The sequence below is a fragment of the Gymnogyps californianus genome, chromosome 4 (genome assembly GCF_018139145.2).
Source record: "Gymnogyps californianus isolate 813 chromosome 4, ASM1813914v2, whole genome shotgun sequence".
Lineage (NCBI taxonomy): Eukaryota > Metazoa > Chordata > Aves > Accipitriformes > Cathartidae > Gymnogyps > Gymnogyps californianus.
Genome location: NC_059474.1, coordinates 31202680 through 31219001, shown reverse-complemented (window position 1 = coordinate 31219001; position 16322 = coordinate 31202680). Strand labels below are relative to the sequence as shown.

The window sequence follows — 16322 nt, the reverse complement described above, 5'->3', positions numbered from 1 at the left end:
TAGCTGGACCTGCGTGGAGTCAGAGTACAGCTCTTGTCAGAGATGATGCCCAAACTCAATTCCCTTCTTTAGGGAAGAAAGTTGCTTATTGAAAAAACAAAGGTTTTTGTCAATGAACCCTATTAAATTTTATGACCTCTTCCACCTCTTCTTCCTGCACTGTGGTGCTGCTGCTTTTATTAGATGTTACAAATGTCCTCATTGTTACTACTCTTATTGTGGATCTGCTTGTTGCTAACTGTTATATGCAGAGTACCTGGGTGTTTTGCAGTGCTGGTGTATCATTTCACCCAGTATTTTCTCCAGTGAAGTAACTGAGCCTGCCTGTAATCGGAAGACGGTGTTTGTGCGAGCGTGGTCAAAGTGCACCGCACAGCACAGGATGACAGCCTCAAAGTCAGCCCTGCAGCTGTTGTGCTTCTTTGAAAAAGGTCTCAGTCAGCTCTTACAAATTTGCTGATGTTATTTCATTTCCATCAAACGGGCCAGGAGCCCCAGAGCTGTCTCTTTCCCCATCTGCTCTTGCCTTCCCTGCCCACCTTGCTGAGAGCTTGCTGAAAAGGTTTCCTCTTCATTTCAAAGCCTGCTGGCACTCTGAACCAGGTCACTGTAACAAGGTGCTTGCAAGCAGTCAAAACTTGACACGGTCTTGAAATGTGATTGCATCAGATCAGGACTTTGCTTTTTAGTGGTGTATGAACTTATTTTGATCAACAGCTTGCAAAAGGAAGAAAGAAAAGCAAAACTTCTATGAAGTCAAGGTTGGTGAAAGCTGTTTCCAGAGCAGTCCTCCAGGTTCTGTGCCCTCAGGAAGGGAAAGGAGAGTACAAAGAGGGAATCGTGAATGTGATTCAGTCTGCGAAGGCAAGAGACACTGCTGCTTATGCCAGTTCTGGAGATGATTTTTTTGAAAACAGGAAGCTTTGCAGGGAACACGAACCACTAGACTCAGTTGAGACAGCAGCATTACGGTGCAATTACATGATTTACCAAATCTGACCTAACTGCTCACTGCCAACAAGGGGGTGATCTCTGCTTCCCAGTTTTTATCATGCGTTCCCTACCCTCTAGCAATTGCATGATTATGGGTTGTGCTGGTCCATTGAGCTGATCTGACGGAAAACTGTTTCTTGGAAGCGGGTTTGTTTTCTGCCAGATGAGCTCAATGGACCAACTCACTGTAACTGTGGGATTATGGCTGTGAAGAGAAGCAATGACAACTTATGCCTCAGGGTGTAGGATGGGATTCATCCCTTTCAGTGCAGCCTGGATCATGCTGGAATAGGTGAAATATTCAGCTTCATTTTCAGAGGCCGTGTCTGAACCATCAGCTGGACCAGTGGTGGTCAGATTAGCCCTAAAACCAGGACTGGGGATACCAGTGTCGAGGGTGCGGGGAGCTGTGTTTCCTCTAGGGCTGTAGCACTAACGCTGGCCCTAAGAAAGCCACAGGGATGCATGGCTGAGGCTGGGGGAGAGGCTGGGACCATCTTTCTCAGAAGCAGTCTCAGCTCAGCCAACTTGTGAAGCCGCAACATCAAGGCCTGAACCTGCCACTGTTTGTGGGTAATGTAGGTGAAAGCTTCTGTGTCCAGTTGAGACGAATACTACTAGTAAAACACAAGTCCTAAACCAGTGTTGTTCCCTGAGTGCCAGTACATGTAAGTCATGGTGAATGATTCAAGCACAAGATTTTGAAAGCTGACCATCTAGCAGATTTGGCTGTTACTACAGCTATGTGGTCAAAAATCTGTTTAGCTGCCAAAAGACATCATTTCATACTCCTGTGCAGTTCGCTTTCCATGGCAGGGAGCACAGTGGCACTTACTACACACAAGGAAGATGAGAGACCAAGCCATGGCATCAACAGCACACCTGTGCTGTGTGAATGCAGAGGTCTTGTGCCCATGTTGGCAGTGACTGATTGTTGAGTATTTTTTGCTAGCAAATGGTGAGCATGACCCAGTATCAGCAACATATAAGAAAGTGGAAGGGGAAGCTCCAAAACCACTTCTGTGTTCAGTGATGCTTCATCTTCCTTTACAGGTGTTTATCTGGATGTGACTATCACATGGCTGGAAGGTCTCTGGCTAAGTCCATGTTGTGAAAGACCTCAGGAGCAGGGTACATACCTGGTGAGATATGATGGATTTAGGTGTCCACGTCCCTATCTGTTCAGTTGTCTTCTTTCCCAAAGGGTCTTGCCCTTACTGAACCATTGCAGTTTATAATCTTTTCATAAAATAGGCACTCATTCTGAGATATTTTATTTTGCTGGATTGTAAACCACAAGGCTTCAAAAGCTGGCACAGGAGCCAGTGAGATGTCCTACAGCAAAAGCAGCAGCTTCTGAGAAATGGGTGAAGGAAATCACCATGAGTTTTTCCAGCCCATGAATCAGACCTTCTTTCAAAGAAAAACCACCACTTCCCTGTTTTCTTAACCATTCACATTTCTTTTAAAACAAGAGACTATGCGCAAAATTTTGGATATCTGTGGATTTATTTCCCCCAAGTAAAGGTACTGAAAGTAGCTTGTTAAAAATGAATTAGATGTTTAGACACATACAGCTTCCTCTAATGTTTTTTTCTCAGATAGTGAGTACTGGGGCAGTAGACAAAATGAAGGAAGCAATAACTTTAAAATCCGGGAAAAAATACCAAAGCTTTTTGCATAATTTTTGCCCGGACTAAGCATTAGGAATGCATCAGAACCATTGAAATGAATGGCAAGATTTCAGCTTGTTTCACCATCAAAAGAATTGAGCCCCAAATGGATGTAACTGGTCCATGAAATTTAGTAGGCACAGTTGTGCAGTGTGCTGGATTATCTGTGAAGAGCCTGATATTTTCTGTAAGTCTAGTTCCACTTTAGAGCCTTGAGACACTTTAACTTACATTATGCCTTACTAATTAATTGCTCTCTGATGACTAGAAATGCAATAGACTGGCAACTCTTAATGAAAATCCAGCTGAGGGAAAATTATATGAGCCTTCCTGGATTTTTCTTTCTTTATTTTTACTCAGAGTTGATAAGTTCAGAAATTTCACCATAAATTATGTTTTCACTTTCCCTTTACTTAATCTTTAGTCTTGAAAGCACAGTGTGCTTTAGATGATAATGGAAAAATGTACAGTAATCTTCACTGGGCTGGGATATAGAGCAGCCCCTTCTTTAAAATGCACTATAGGAAGTGGGATGGGGTGGAACTGCTTACAAAATAAGAGCTCTGCTTCCTGGCAGTTAATTTTCCATCATTTTATTTTATCTAGGTCTGGGTGTGCTTGCCACTTTCACTGGAAATCCATGTTTGGCTCTGAGTTTTAAGAAAGGATTCAAGAAGTAAAAATCAAATGGAAATATCCCCCAGAATGGAGCGGGCTATCAGAGCCTTTTGCTACAAGATTCCTTTTATGTGTGAAATATTTATTAGTCCTTGCCTGTTCATTATTTGAAGGGATATCTGAACTGGTGTATCCTTAGGGAATCATGAGGGGAGCAGAGGGAATGTTTACAATGAAAATGGTGCTTAATCTCCATGAATGACAGGAAAAGATTAAGCAAACTACAGATAAACCATCTTATCATTCAAAAGTATACATGCTGAATGCGTTGTAAAATAAATACACAGCTGCTCTTTAAATCCTTTGTGCATCAAAGGACCAGAAGCAAAAAAAGGACTTATTCACCTCAAACAGGATTTACATGGACTCTCCATCCAAAGATTTAAAAGAACTTCCACTGATCAACCACCTCAGTCTAGTATCTGAACTGGTTTGGAGGTCCCTGTTGGACCTGGAAATCAGACCTGCTTGTGCTGCCTCCATAGCCAGAGTGGTGCTGGCTTCAGCAGCTCTGTACCTCTCTCCTCCACTGCGATTCAGAAACTAGGCAAAAAGTGGCCTCTGTTCCTATGCTGGCATCAGTGGGCTATTATATGAATATAGAGCCTTTATTTTAGGAAAGGCTGCCCATGGTAGCCCATTGTATATATAACACGATAGTCAACTCACATATCCAAGAAGTGGGGAGCTCGGGTTTTATGCCCTTTCTGGTTAATGGTAAATCACAACTGTAGTTGCTAACACTGGATTATGACTGTCAGGCTCTAACTGAACCTATGAAAAACCTAAATATTTAGAGAATGTGACCTCTTGATTGACAAATGGCATTTTGAGAAGAGTTTCACAGAAGGAAAAATTTCTGTGCCTATAAGACTTTTATCAATAAGGCGAGAGGTCTCACTAATGCGTTCAGAAGGTTATCTAACTGTTCAGTTACTGTGTTATTTTCCCACTATAATATTCTCTCTCACAACTAGAGCATTTTTCTACCACTAAAGTTAACGTACCAAACTCAGAGATTTCCAGCCTTCATAAAAGTTCATTTTGCAGAGCCTTTCCTGGCATCTGACACCGAGATGAAAGCTCTTCCTCACGCAGTCCATTACAATTCCTCCAAGGCTTAAAGGCCGCATTTCCAAAGTGCCATACGGCTACCACTAAAGATGATCGCAGTGACTGAGCTAAAGATAGGGGTGGTTTCGTCTATGCCTGGAAGAGGACAATGTACAAAACCTTCAACGGGATGGCTAAAGTGTGGAGCTGCCTGATTTGCTGTTGTGCTGTGTCATCTCACAAAGTAAATCTCTTCCAGGTTAAGACTGTACCTAAATGTCACCTCCAAAATTCGAGACAAGGATTTTCCTGTATCAGAAACTCACCTGTCTATCACTAGATGTTGATGTTCACTTGGAAGAAAATGATCTCTCTGTTCCTACTGCATAAAAAGCCCCACCACACTTATGGTGGAGGATAAATCTATCTCTACTCCAATTGATAAAAGTAATTACTTCAGGTAGATACTTGATGAAAGCCATCCATTAAGAATGAAATCTAACCTGTTCATAGTGAAGAAATCTAGATTAACTCCATGATATTCAAACCAATTCTAGCTGAATTCCAAATACGTGTTCCTGCCCCGAGAACACAACTTTTTAAGTTGTGTTTCTTCTTTTTATAAAACCAACAGATTTCTACAGGCTGTGCAAACACTTCATGATAGATGAAAGACAGTGTCCTTCTTTGCATAGGTCCTTTCTCACATGTAACACTGACCATTGTGCTTAAGAAAAAAGATCTGACATCAGCTCAAGGGTGAGGTTCTTTTTACTAATTGGTGGACGTGTCTGTGTGAGGACTCTAGACACTGCAACCGGAAGATCATATTTCAGATGAAGAATTATTTGGCATTTCTTCTTTCATCACACTGAGCCAAATTCATTATCCACTTCAGAGAAATTAAGGGTTACTGAATCTGGGTAACTGTCAAAAGGATTATAGAGCCCGGCTAGCTCAGTTGGTAGAGCATGGGACTCTTAATCCCAGAGTCGTGGGTGTGAGCCCCACGTTGGGTGCCAAAAAGGACTGTAGCGGGTTGACCCTGGCTAGATGCCAGGTGCCCACCAAAGCCGCTCTATCACTCCCCCTCCTCAATTGGACAGGGGAGAAAAAATAAAATGAAAGGCTCGTGGGTCAAGATAAGGACAGGGAGATCACTTCACCAATTACTGTCACGGGCAAAACAGACTCGACTTGGAGAAAAATTAGTTTAATTTCTTACTAGTCAAAAATGGAGCAGGATAATGAGAAATTGTATTGGGTTTGCGTGGCAAGGTTTTGGTAGCAGGGGGGCTACAGGGGTGGCTTCTGTGAGAAGCTGCTAGAAGCTTCCCCTGTGTCCGATAAAGTTAATGCCAGCGGGTTCCAAGACGGACCCGCTGCTAGCCAAGGCCGAGCCCATCAGCAACAGTGGTAGCGCCTCTGGGATAACGTATTTAAGAAAGGCAAAAGAAGTTACAGGGGAGTTGCAGTTGCAGCCAGAGAGAGAGGAGTGAGAAGATGTGAGAGAAACAACTCTGCAGACACCAAGGTCAGTGAAGAAGGAGGGGGAGGAGGTGCTCCAGGCGCTGGAGCAGAGATTCCCCTGCAGCCCGTGGTGAAGACCATGGTGAGGCAGGGTGTCCCTCTGCAGCCCATGGAGGTCAACAGTGGAGCAGATATCCACCTGCAGCCCGTGGAGGACCCCACGCCGGAGCAGGTGGATGCCCGAAGGATGCTGTGACCCCGTGGGAAGCCCGTGCTGGAGCAGGCTCCTGGCAGGACCTGCGGACCCGTGGAGAGAGGAGCCCATGCTGAAGCAGGTTTGCTGGCAGGACTTGTGACCCCACGGGGGACCCACGCTGGAGCAGTCTGTTCCTGAAGGACTGCACCCCATGGATGGGACCCATGCTGGAGCAGTTCGTGAAGAACTGTAGCCCGTGGGAAGGACTCACATTGGAGAAGTTCGTGAAGGACTGTCTCCTGTGGGAGGGACCCCACGCTGGAGCAAGGGAAGAGTGTGAGGAGTCCTCCCCCTGAGGAGGAAGGAGCGGCAGAAACAATGTGTGATGAACTGACCCAAACCCCCATTCCCCGTCCCCCTGCGCCGCTCGGGGGGGAGGAGGTAGAGAAAATAAGGAGTAAAGTTTAGCCCAGGAAGAAGGGAGGGGTGGGGGGAAGGTGTTTTAAGATTTGGTTTTATTTCTCATTATCCTGCTCCATTTTTGACTAGTAATAAATTAAACTAGTTTTTCCCCAAGTCGAGTCTGTTTTGCCCGTGATGGTAACTGGTGAGTGATCTCCCTGTCCTTATCTCGACCCACGAGCCTTTCATTTTATTTTTCTCCCCTGTCCAGCTGAGGAGGGGGAGTGATAGAGCGGCTTTGGTGGGCACCTGGCATCTAGCCAGGGTCAACCCACCACAGAAATAAAACCAAATCTTAAAACACCTTCCCCCCACCCCTCCCTTCTTCCCAGGCTTAACTTTACTCCTTATTTTCTCTACCTCCTCCCCCCGAGCGGCTCAGGGGGACGGGGAATGCGGGTTTGGGTCAGTTCATCACATGTTGTTTCTGCTGCTCCTTCCTCCTCAGGGGGAGGACTCCTCACACTCTTCCCCTGCTCCAGCGTGGGGTCCCTCCCACAGGAGACAGTCCTTCACGAACTTCTCCAACGTGAGTCCTTCCCACGGGCTACAGTTCTTCACGAACTGCTCCAGCATGGGTCCCATCCACGGGGTGCAGTCCTTCAGGAACAGACTGCTCCAGCATGGGTCTCCCGTGGGGTCACAAGTCCTGCCAGCAAACCTGCTCCAGTGTGGGCTCCTCTCTCCACGGGGCCACGGGTCCGCAGGTCCTGCCAGGAGCCTGCTCCAGCGCGGGCTTCCCACGGGGTCACAGCATCCTTCGGGCATCCACCTGCTCCGGCGTGGGGTCCTCCACGGGCTGCAGGTGGATATCTGCTCCACTGTTGACCTCCATGGGCTGCAGAGGGACACCCTGCCTCACCATGGTCTTCACCACGGGCTGCAGGGGAATCTCTGCTCCAGCGCCTGGAGCACCTCCTCCCCCTCCTTCTTCACTGACCTTGGTGTCTGCAGAGTTGTTTCTCTCACATCTTCTCACTCCTCTCTCTCTGGCTGCAACTGCAACTCCCCTGTAACTTCTTTTGCCTTTCTTAAATACGTTATCCCAGAGGCGCTACCACTGTTGCTGATGGGCTCGGCCTTGGCTAGCAGCGGGTCCGTCTTGGAACCCGCTGGCATTAACTTTATCGGACACAGGGGAAGCTTCTAGCAGCTTCTCACAGAAGCCACCCCTGTAGCCTCCCCCGCCACCAAAACTTTGCCACACAAACCCAATACAAGCAGAATAAGTCTATTAGAAATGTTGGGGATTTTTTCTGTGTCTTTTGGCACTCTCAGGGGGAGTTACTTTTAAGTGGCATTTTAGACACGCTAACATTAACCAGTGAAGGATGTTCATACAGAGTTTTCCAGTTTGCATCAGTGCAAAGGAGGTCAGAACCGGACTGATAGAAGTGTAGTTCCTTTGGAAGCACTGTGGCTTCTTTTTGGAAGGCACTGGCCTTTCATTTGGCTACGACGTGCAATAAATAAATCCAAGGCACTTTGGCATTTGGCACCTGAAGTACATCTGAATATGGTAACGCATTAACACACTGGGTTTTTTGAGCAGCACAACTAGCAGAGCTTAGTTTCCCATGGACTTGTGTCCTCTCAGCAGTCCTTGCAGTGTGACCCCAGCTCCCATGCCTATTTCCATGTCCACTGGGCTAGAGCTGTACCTGTGCTGCGGGCAGTCAGGAGGTAGGAACAAGTTGACTGGCAGGCTGATATGTGTATGCCCTTTAGCTATCTGGCTGCTGTCAGAGAGATTACCTGTTCCCTAGAGGGACAGTGAACTGAGTCTTTCTTCTCTGCCTAGCTGCCAGTTTCCACAAACATAATTATCTGTGCTATTTCTAACCCCCTTTCGACTTTAACAGAAATTGGCCAATGAATTCAAAAGCTCGTAAGGAGAGTGGGACTTACAGATGGACAAACAATGTGATGGCACAGTTTATTTCCTTAGGACAACAGGCTAAAGCTCCATAAGTGTGGAAATCTCTCCCAAGAGGTTGAGATATATTGTTTGTTTCCCAGTTTGAACTAGGCATGGAAGAAACAGCAAGTCAGCACATATTAGACCACTTCCAGTCCTGCCTAGGGGAGAGATCCAGCTGTGCGCAGTAGGATTTCTCAGAGCAGTGAGGTTTGGTTAGAAGTTCCCCATTCCCATCTGGCCCAAAAGAGACACGGAATGATCTTTCATTTGAAAATATTCTTGATGCTCAATTTGGATTCCTTCTAAGTTCAGTTGCTTCATTTATGAAACTCATTTTGTCCACATGTAGCCACAAGTTCACAGAAGATGATCTCAGCATTGAGAGAGATGCAGTCCTAGTCCTAGTGCATTGATGACAGGGTTGGAGGGACTGAAGTTAGTAACTATTTCTAGACAAAGGAGCATTTTGTGGTGAAGCCCTCATTAATACGTCCTGGGCTCCCATGGCTTTCCAAAGTCACCGTGCAGCCGAGAGTGTTGTGCTGCTCCTTGGCCTGTCTTGTCCTCTCGGGGAACACAGCACTGGAGCCTCATCTGGGAGGACCTGTCTCCACTGCTCAGTCACTGTCCTTCAATGGTGCAGCCTGAACAACAGCAAATGGGCAGTAATTTCATTTGCTGTAGCACCAGGATAGCAACCATCCCGTGAGTTGGTTCAACAAAGGTAAGAAAAAGATCATGTTGAACTCTAATGGGACTGAAGAGACTTTTTTTCTTCCAAGCCTGAACATTCAGGGACAGATACATTTCTCCTCCTGGCTCTGCCTTTTTAGGCTGGTTTATTTCTTTGTTAAACTACCTCCTTGATGATGTCTCCTGCTTACCTTCCAGCTGTGGCTATTCTCTTCTGTTTTCTCAGAAGAAGCATCTCATAAGGAGAGATGCTTATCCTGGAAAAATTACCAGGGAAAAAAATTGGGGGGAAAAAATGGGATTGGGAATATTGAAGAAATGACTTTTTTTCTGGCACTCACAGCAATGTCTCCCTTGGAAGAAGAGGACAGAAGCATTTGGAGAAACGGAGCTCTGCTTTTTCACATGTACTGTCACCGCTGTGTGCCATTTTAAAGGCCAAGGTCCCCATCCCCACGAGGCATTCATTGTCCTACCCAAAGAGGCAGCAAGTGGGATGCTATGTGGTTTTTGGTTCCTTTTTTACTGTTGAGCTATCCCTGCTGCACATCGCAGTGGAAACACTGCTTTGTTTTCCAGTCGCAAGGATGGTTTGAACCCAAATACATTCCCATCACACAGCTATCATACGGGCCGATGAAAATAATGAACCCCGGACACGCGGAAGGTACAGGATGTGGTTGTGCTAGCAGAGGCGGCGTGCAGGTGGCAAGCCCTCTCAGCAGAGGAGCCAAGGGTCAGGAAACATGTGGAGCTAAAGGGGCGGAAGAGAAAGTAGTGAGCCTGGATTCAGTTTTCCTGATGACATGCATATCCAAGAGGAAGGCTAGAGGCTACAGAAAGTGACTTTCACTGACTGCACCAGGCGAGTGTGGTAAACCTGCCTACTTATCTGTGCTCTCCTGGCTGGCTGGGGCCATGCTTCGTAGGTCAAATGGATTAAGGAAGGGAAGCAGAATGCAAAGTCCTTTAACAGCTTTTAATCAGGACCTGTCATTTTTCTTTCCCTACTAGCTAGAAACTATATACCTATATTTTCCTACTTGCTTCCTTTAATAACTGGATAATGTTATTATATATCAGTAGGTGTGTTATTCTCCTAGCATATTTTGACATCCATACCTTGGGTTTGCCTGAAATATTTTTGCACCAGTTCAATCAAAATATTTTCACAGGTTCACAAGAAAAAAAAAATCTAGGGACTGAAATAATGACAAGAGGGTAGCAAATCTGCAGTTAAACTGTGTGAATAAAGTAAATGACATTATGGATGAGTCAGAGGGAAAGGAATGAGGAGACAGAGAGGATTATTCAACATAGTGACTGTTCATACATCTGTGGATGTTAGAGAGATTCGTTCTTCACTGACTCGAGTTGCTACATTTTCTGGGTTAAAAAAAATTATTGTGATTTTTAAGAATTTAGAAATGGCAATTCTATGCTTAGATTCTCACCCTTTATAAAACAAATATTCCTGTATTTCTATGTCATCTAAGATAAAATAAGTCTTGCTGGCAGGTATCAGTGACCCTGAGCTCAATGTCTTCCTTCCTTGAACTGCTCAGTTACCTTTTTCTTGGCACACGACAGTCAGCAGATGTCAAAGAATAAGGAGGTGTGTGGTGCCAACACTTCAGTGCTGGCATAGTATTTCCTGCAATAAAGGGTCTAATTTCAGGCTTGTGGAGAATTCCTGCTGACTCTCATCCTGTGGCATTTTATGGACAAAAGTCCAAAAACAGATAATCTGAGGTCCATGACAATCCTATAAGGTTTTCACCCTAAATGGTTGCTTGCACCACTCATTTCTAATGATGATAGTTGTGGCTTCAGGAGAAAGTCCTTCCTACAAATTTAAGCCTGGAGATTTGGCATCCCTGTCTGCTTTTGCACCTGTGTAGCTTGCACCATGTCATTCTTGGACTCACAATTCCTGTCTCACCTCTTCTCTATTGCCCAGTATTACTCTGCTAGTCTCAGCTGGAAATGCTGCCACTGAATCATAACCTCTGCAGAGAAAGCAACACCCCAGAGGACAGCCTGGCAGCGCTCCACCATGTGGCCTCCTGTGTATTGGTTTTCCTGGTCTGCAGTGTTTTGTATCCAGGGCTCGCCTGGAAAATATGATCCCAAGGATGGAAAGGAAGAGAGCTGGGCGCTCTCCCAGGCTGCTCCCTCGACTGCAGGATGGGTCTCTAGGAAACCCTCCAGCCCCTCCCAAGGGTCTGGGCTTTCCTTAGAGCTTCCTTGGCCTTGCTAGCCTTAACCAGCTCCCTCTGAGTCTGGGCAGGAGGAAAGGAGTGTCCTCATTGCTTGCTATGAGTATTACAGGGAAGGGTCACCTTGTTTATTCCCACAACTGAAAGGATGGGAATGGTAGTGCATTTCTTGCAAGCACTGAATCAGCATTTCAGTGAAATGAAATAATTCCAAAATGCTTATCAGCTATGTTTGCTGTGTAGTTAATAAATGCTCTACTAGTAGAATTCCAGAAATATTCCTGATCTCCCACAAGGCACAGATATATATGTATATATACATACATGTATATTTGTATCTCATAGCCCCCACATATATGAGTGTATAGTTATTGTTTGTCTTTTTAGAATAATCTCAACACAGTGCTAAGTTTGCTATTATATATGATCCTAAAATCCTCCTGGATAACACACAGGCTCTGAGTCCTTCACAAAGTATTCACTGTCTGGCTCTAACTTCAATCAGGCTCAAGCTGCTAGTAAATATTCCTCTTCTTTTCTAATAGCATTTGCACTTAAATAATGAAGAATGGCATCCCAGTGGGCTCCCTGTGTTGCCCCTGGTTTTCAAAGGTCAGACTACATGTCTTAATACTTCCTTTTGGCCTTAATGACTATTCTATGAATTTTGTGTATGGCTTGTTTGGGCGTCCCCCTCCAGAAAACAAAGTGGAATGTATTTTTTAACCTTTGGTTGGTGACAACCTTTGGTGAGACAAACTCATTGGGGAATAGAGAGAGTATCTGGTCACTTCCTTTTCTTTCCTGTTGATGCTTTTCTTCTGGGAGCCACACTGCTGCACATCAGCTACAAAATGTTCAGAGGGTTCATTTAGCTACAGCCCCAGCAGAAAAGAGTGAGAAGGTGATATGATATTTGCTATGCTGTTTCTGTTGGATGAGAGGTGTGAGAAAACAGTCAGGTGTTAAAAAAAAGTGTAATCAATCAGTCAACTTGTTCACAAAGGCAAAATATGTAGAAAACAGAGTTTTAGGTTAGGGTTTCTGGTTTCGGGGTGAAGACTCTGGTTGTGAGAACTGAATTAGTCTGCTTCCCCAGGCTGTAGAAAGGTGATTTGCACCCCTGTAAATAGAGGAATTTGATCAGCAAATAAGCTGAGACATTCTCCTCGTTCCTTTTCAAACCTGATTAATTTGTGTCCTGGAAGGGGAGTCTGAAGAGAAGCTGAACTTGCCGCTAGTGGAACAGTTCTTTTCTTTGGGACAAATGATGGCCAATAGCTCATAAAAGTAAAACAAGGAAAAAGATTAACAGGCAAATAGACAACTAGTTGTGATGATCTTTTATACTTTGTAAGAAAAAGGCTTTTGGGACATGGGTGTTAAAAATCAACTTGTGTGTTACAACTTTACAGTGATTAATGACATTTATGATATCATATGTGCAAATAAATCTTGACTGTAGCATACTTGAAACAAGGCTTCCTCACTGCTGAGATAAAAATAGTTTTTCAGAGGGACTGTGAGAGCCAGGTGTGCTAGTACCCCAAAAAGTCTTTCAAAGAATGGTAGAATGATGGAGATCCCTCCTGTGTCTGTAGAAGCCCTTGCTGTGTCCTTTTCTGCATCTTGTGGTTCCTTATCATCTTACGTCCCTACATTGTTGGGACCCTACATTATGTCCCATAAGACTGTTCACTTACCATCCAGTTATCCTGGCTGTGAAAATATTTGCGAAGAAAATTAATTACTTGGAAGGAACCAGTTTGGACATTTCCCCAAATGCTGTTTAAATGGACTGGCAAGTGTTAGCTGAGAAAGAAGTCACGCGCTATCAACACATGCACTGTAAACTGCCATTGGCACTGATTTGGGAAAGTCATTTGACATCTTTTCAAACCATCACTATAAAGTGCTGCTTGTACTTTGGCAACTATTGACACATTTCAGAAGTCCCCATCAACTTGTGCCCTGAGGTCTCTCCCAGGAGTTCCTAGCTGGAACTAGGGCTGTGTGAATAATGGTTTGGAGGTTGGGTGGGGTTTTTTCAGTTTTGTTGCTGAACACAAAAAAAATGACAACAAATCCACTCACTCCAAGATACCTTCCAAAAAAAGAAGTAGAAGAGGTATCAGCTCAAACTGATCATATTAGTTCTCCCAGCTGAGAAGAAATACTGAAATGTTGTTGTAGGCTGGATGAAATGTTACACTTGACCCAATAAAGAAGTGCTTCATTTTTGGGCTGCTTTATTAAAGAACAGGAAATCACAAATTGTATTCCTATCAATCATGAATACGTGGGACTTGAATAAACCTGAGAAGACTATCTAATACCTACCTCTATTGTAAACCAGAATTAAATTTCATCCCTGACAGAGATCTGTCAGACCCGATCTTCAACACCTCGATTGATGCCAGTCCCAGACTCCCCAGACAACCTTATTCAGGGCTTAGCAGTCCTGAAAGTCAGAAAATGTTCCACATTATCTGAGCTAAATCTCCTGTCCAGAAAATTAGACTGATTATTTCCTCTCTTACCCGTGGTGGCTATGAGAGTAATTGATCAGGGACCTCCAGCCTTTCCCCACTGGAAGGCTGTTATCACGCCCATCTGTCTGATCTCCTCTTCTAGATTGAACAGTCTCAAATCTTTCAGCTTTTCCTCGTAGGCTGGGTTTTCACAACTTCTGACAGCACTTTGCTTTCCTTTGAGTTGCCTCCAGTTTCAACTTCTAATCCTATCCTATGAAGTTCTGGCAGTTTTTTCCAGTTAGTGTGACCTGTAAATTATAGCCTGGTTTCCTAGGGAAATAGGACTTACCTAATCATTTTTTATGTCTGTCTGTTTATTTTTTCTATCTACTTGACTCATAATTTTTTAACCCTTCTGCCAGTTACAAGCAAACATGACAGTGGTCAAATATCTCTAAGATATGAAGTCCATATATATTTCATTTAAAAAGTGGTAGGATGTAGGAGAGACATCTCATTAGAGCCCTCACCAATGAAAGGCTGCAACACTATAAAATCCTTAGCAGACACCGAGGCACCTCCGTGGCAGAAAGGTGCTACAAACAACCCAAAAACCTTCAGCTGGAGATTGTTCCTTATGTGACATGGGGGACACAACCCCCCTGGAGCTGGGGTGCATTCTTTCTACTCCTAACGCAATGACTTGTTGTAAGAATACGTTGGATAGGCTGGCTCCCTGTCAGATACATTCATAATTTTTCTTTATTTCATAACAAACCAGTAACATATATTTTTGGCAGACTGTTTCCCAAGCAGTTAGACTTCCACCACCATGGAAATTCACCTGTGGGAGGCCTGGCTTCAGGTCAGTAGAAAGCCTTAGGCACCATGCTATAGCAGATGGGCATTTCAGGTTTCCCGATGGTGCTGTTCCACATCGAACAAAATCCTTCAATATTTGCAGGCGCGAGGGCCGGAATCCAGGTCTCTCCTCCAGGACTCTCTTTGTGAATAGTGTGACATTCCTTCTCCTTCAGTGAATATTAAGGGAATCGGCATAAAAATCCATCCATGTGGACAAAGCGACTGAGGATGCTACTTTCCATTCCTGCAGCATGGAGGTGAGGGTACTCTTGTGAGATGCAAATGTCTTCACGGGAAAGGATGCAGTGAGAGCATGCTGCACCAGTGAACTATTGAAAAAGAAGATTTTGTCCTTCTTCAGCAGTTTTGTCAACCTAGGCTTTGAGACTTTTTTCACAGACTATCAACTTTGAGCCCCCTCCAAAAAAAGGAAAAAGAAAAAAAAGAAAAAAAAAGTAAAAAAGGAAAAAAATATCGCATGTCACTTACTTCTGTGTAAGAATCTGTAGCTTGTCCCTGTCACCAGTTGCCCATCCATTAGCCTGACTGACCACACGTCCAGGGGCCCAGACACTGAATTACCCTCTGCTTCCTGCTCAGAAAGTGATGCTTCAGAGCTGCTTCCTGCTGCAAGCAGGAGAGAAGTTTCCAGAGACTTCAGCCACATAAACAAGTAAAGGCATTTTTCTCTTCCCCACAAAGGGTTTGGTGGGGAAAAGCAGCTTGGTGGGGAAAAAATGAACAGCTCGTTCAATGGAGGGTGCGTAGGACCCTTTTGTCCTGGCATGAACAGTTATACAGAGTTTTAGGACATGATGGGGGCAAGCAAATAAACAGTGAAAGAAATTGAATTTTTCAAAGATGTGTCCCTAAAATTCCACGTGCTTCCAACCATAATGAGGTGCCTAAGAGTGTAGAGACATATCCAAGGCAAGTTAGACTCGTCTAGGCCTTGACAGCAATGAACCTGCTCCTCCAGTTTTGTTACCATCAGCATCCAGCCAAGCTAGAATAAAGCCGCTTTGGGGATGTCCACACATGCCCAACTCACACCTCCTGTTTATAGCCGGACATAGCCAAATACAAGTGACATGTTCACAGATTCCAGCAAAGGTCTCAACATTTTTGGCATGCTCTGAAAACAGGGTCATTCAAATCTCTACCTTTAGGCAACTCTGTCTGAAAATGAGTGGTTTTATGCTTTCTCATTCCTGCTTCCATGCCTGTTCTCACCTGGGAGTTATTACTTCATTTCTAGCTAGAAGGATAGATTTTGTCCTTTGCAATGCCACTTGCAAACCAACACATTTTCTGTGGTCTACACATGGAGTATGTGTCGTGCTAAATGTATTTCTGATGTTGCATGTGGTTTATATGAAAAGTGATGGCATTCAATGTTAAATGAATGCCTTCTCATTTTCTTCTTGTAGCAGCATCTTGAATGTGCTTCCACATCTGCCTTAGCAAGGTTTATCAGTGTACTAGTGAAGCATGCCTGATGAAAGCCACACTAAGGCCATATTGCCTGGCTCCAGTGGTTGTTGCAAGGGTGCAGGCTGTTGCAATGGTGCAATCTGCAATGTAGACAGAGCTGAAGGTAGCTTCCACCCTTGCATTAGATGCTGA

The 16322-nt window shown here is 44.6% G+C and overlaps 1 non-coding gene across 1 annotated transcript; it reads left to right on the top strand.

Moving 5' to 3' along the window:
* The first annotated feature begins 5343 nt into the window (after positions 1–5343).
* On the top strand, positions 5344–5416 carry TRNAK-CUU (transfer RNA lysine (anticodon CUU)). The gene has a single exon. It is a non-coding gene; the product is annotated as a tRNA-Lys (tRNA).
* Positions 5417–16322: the final 10906 nt, after the last annotated feature.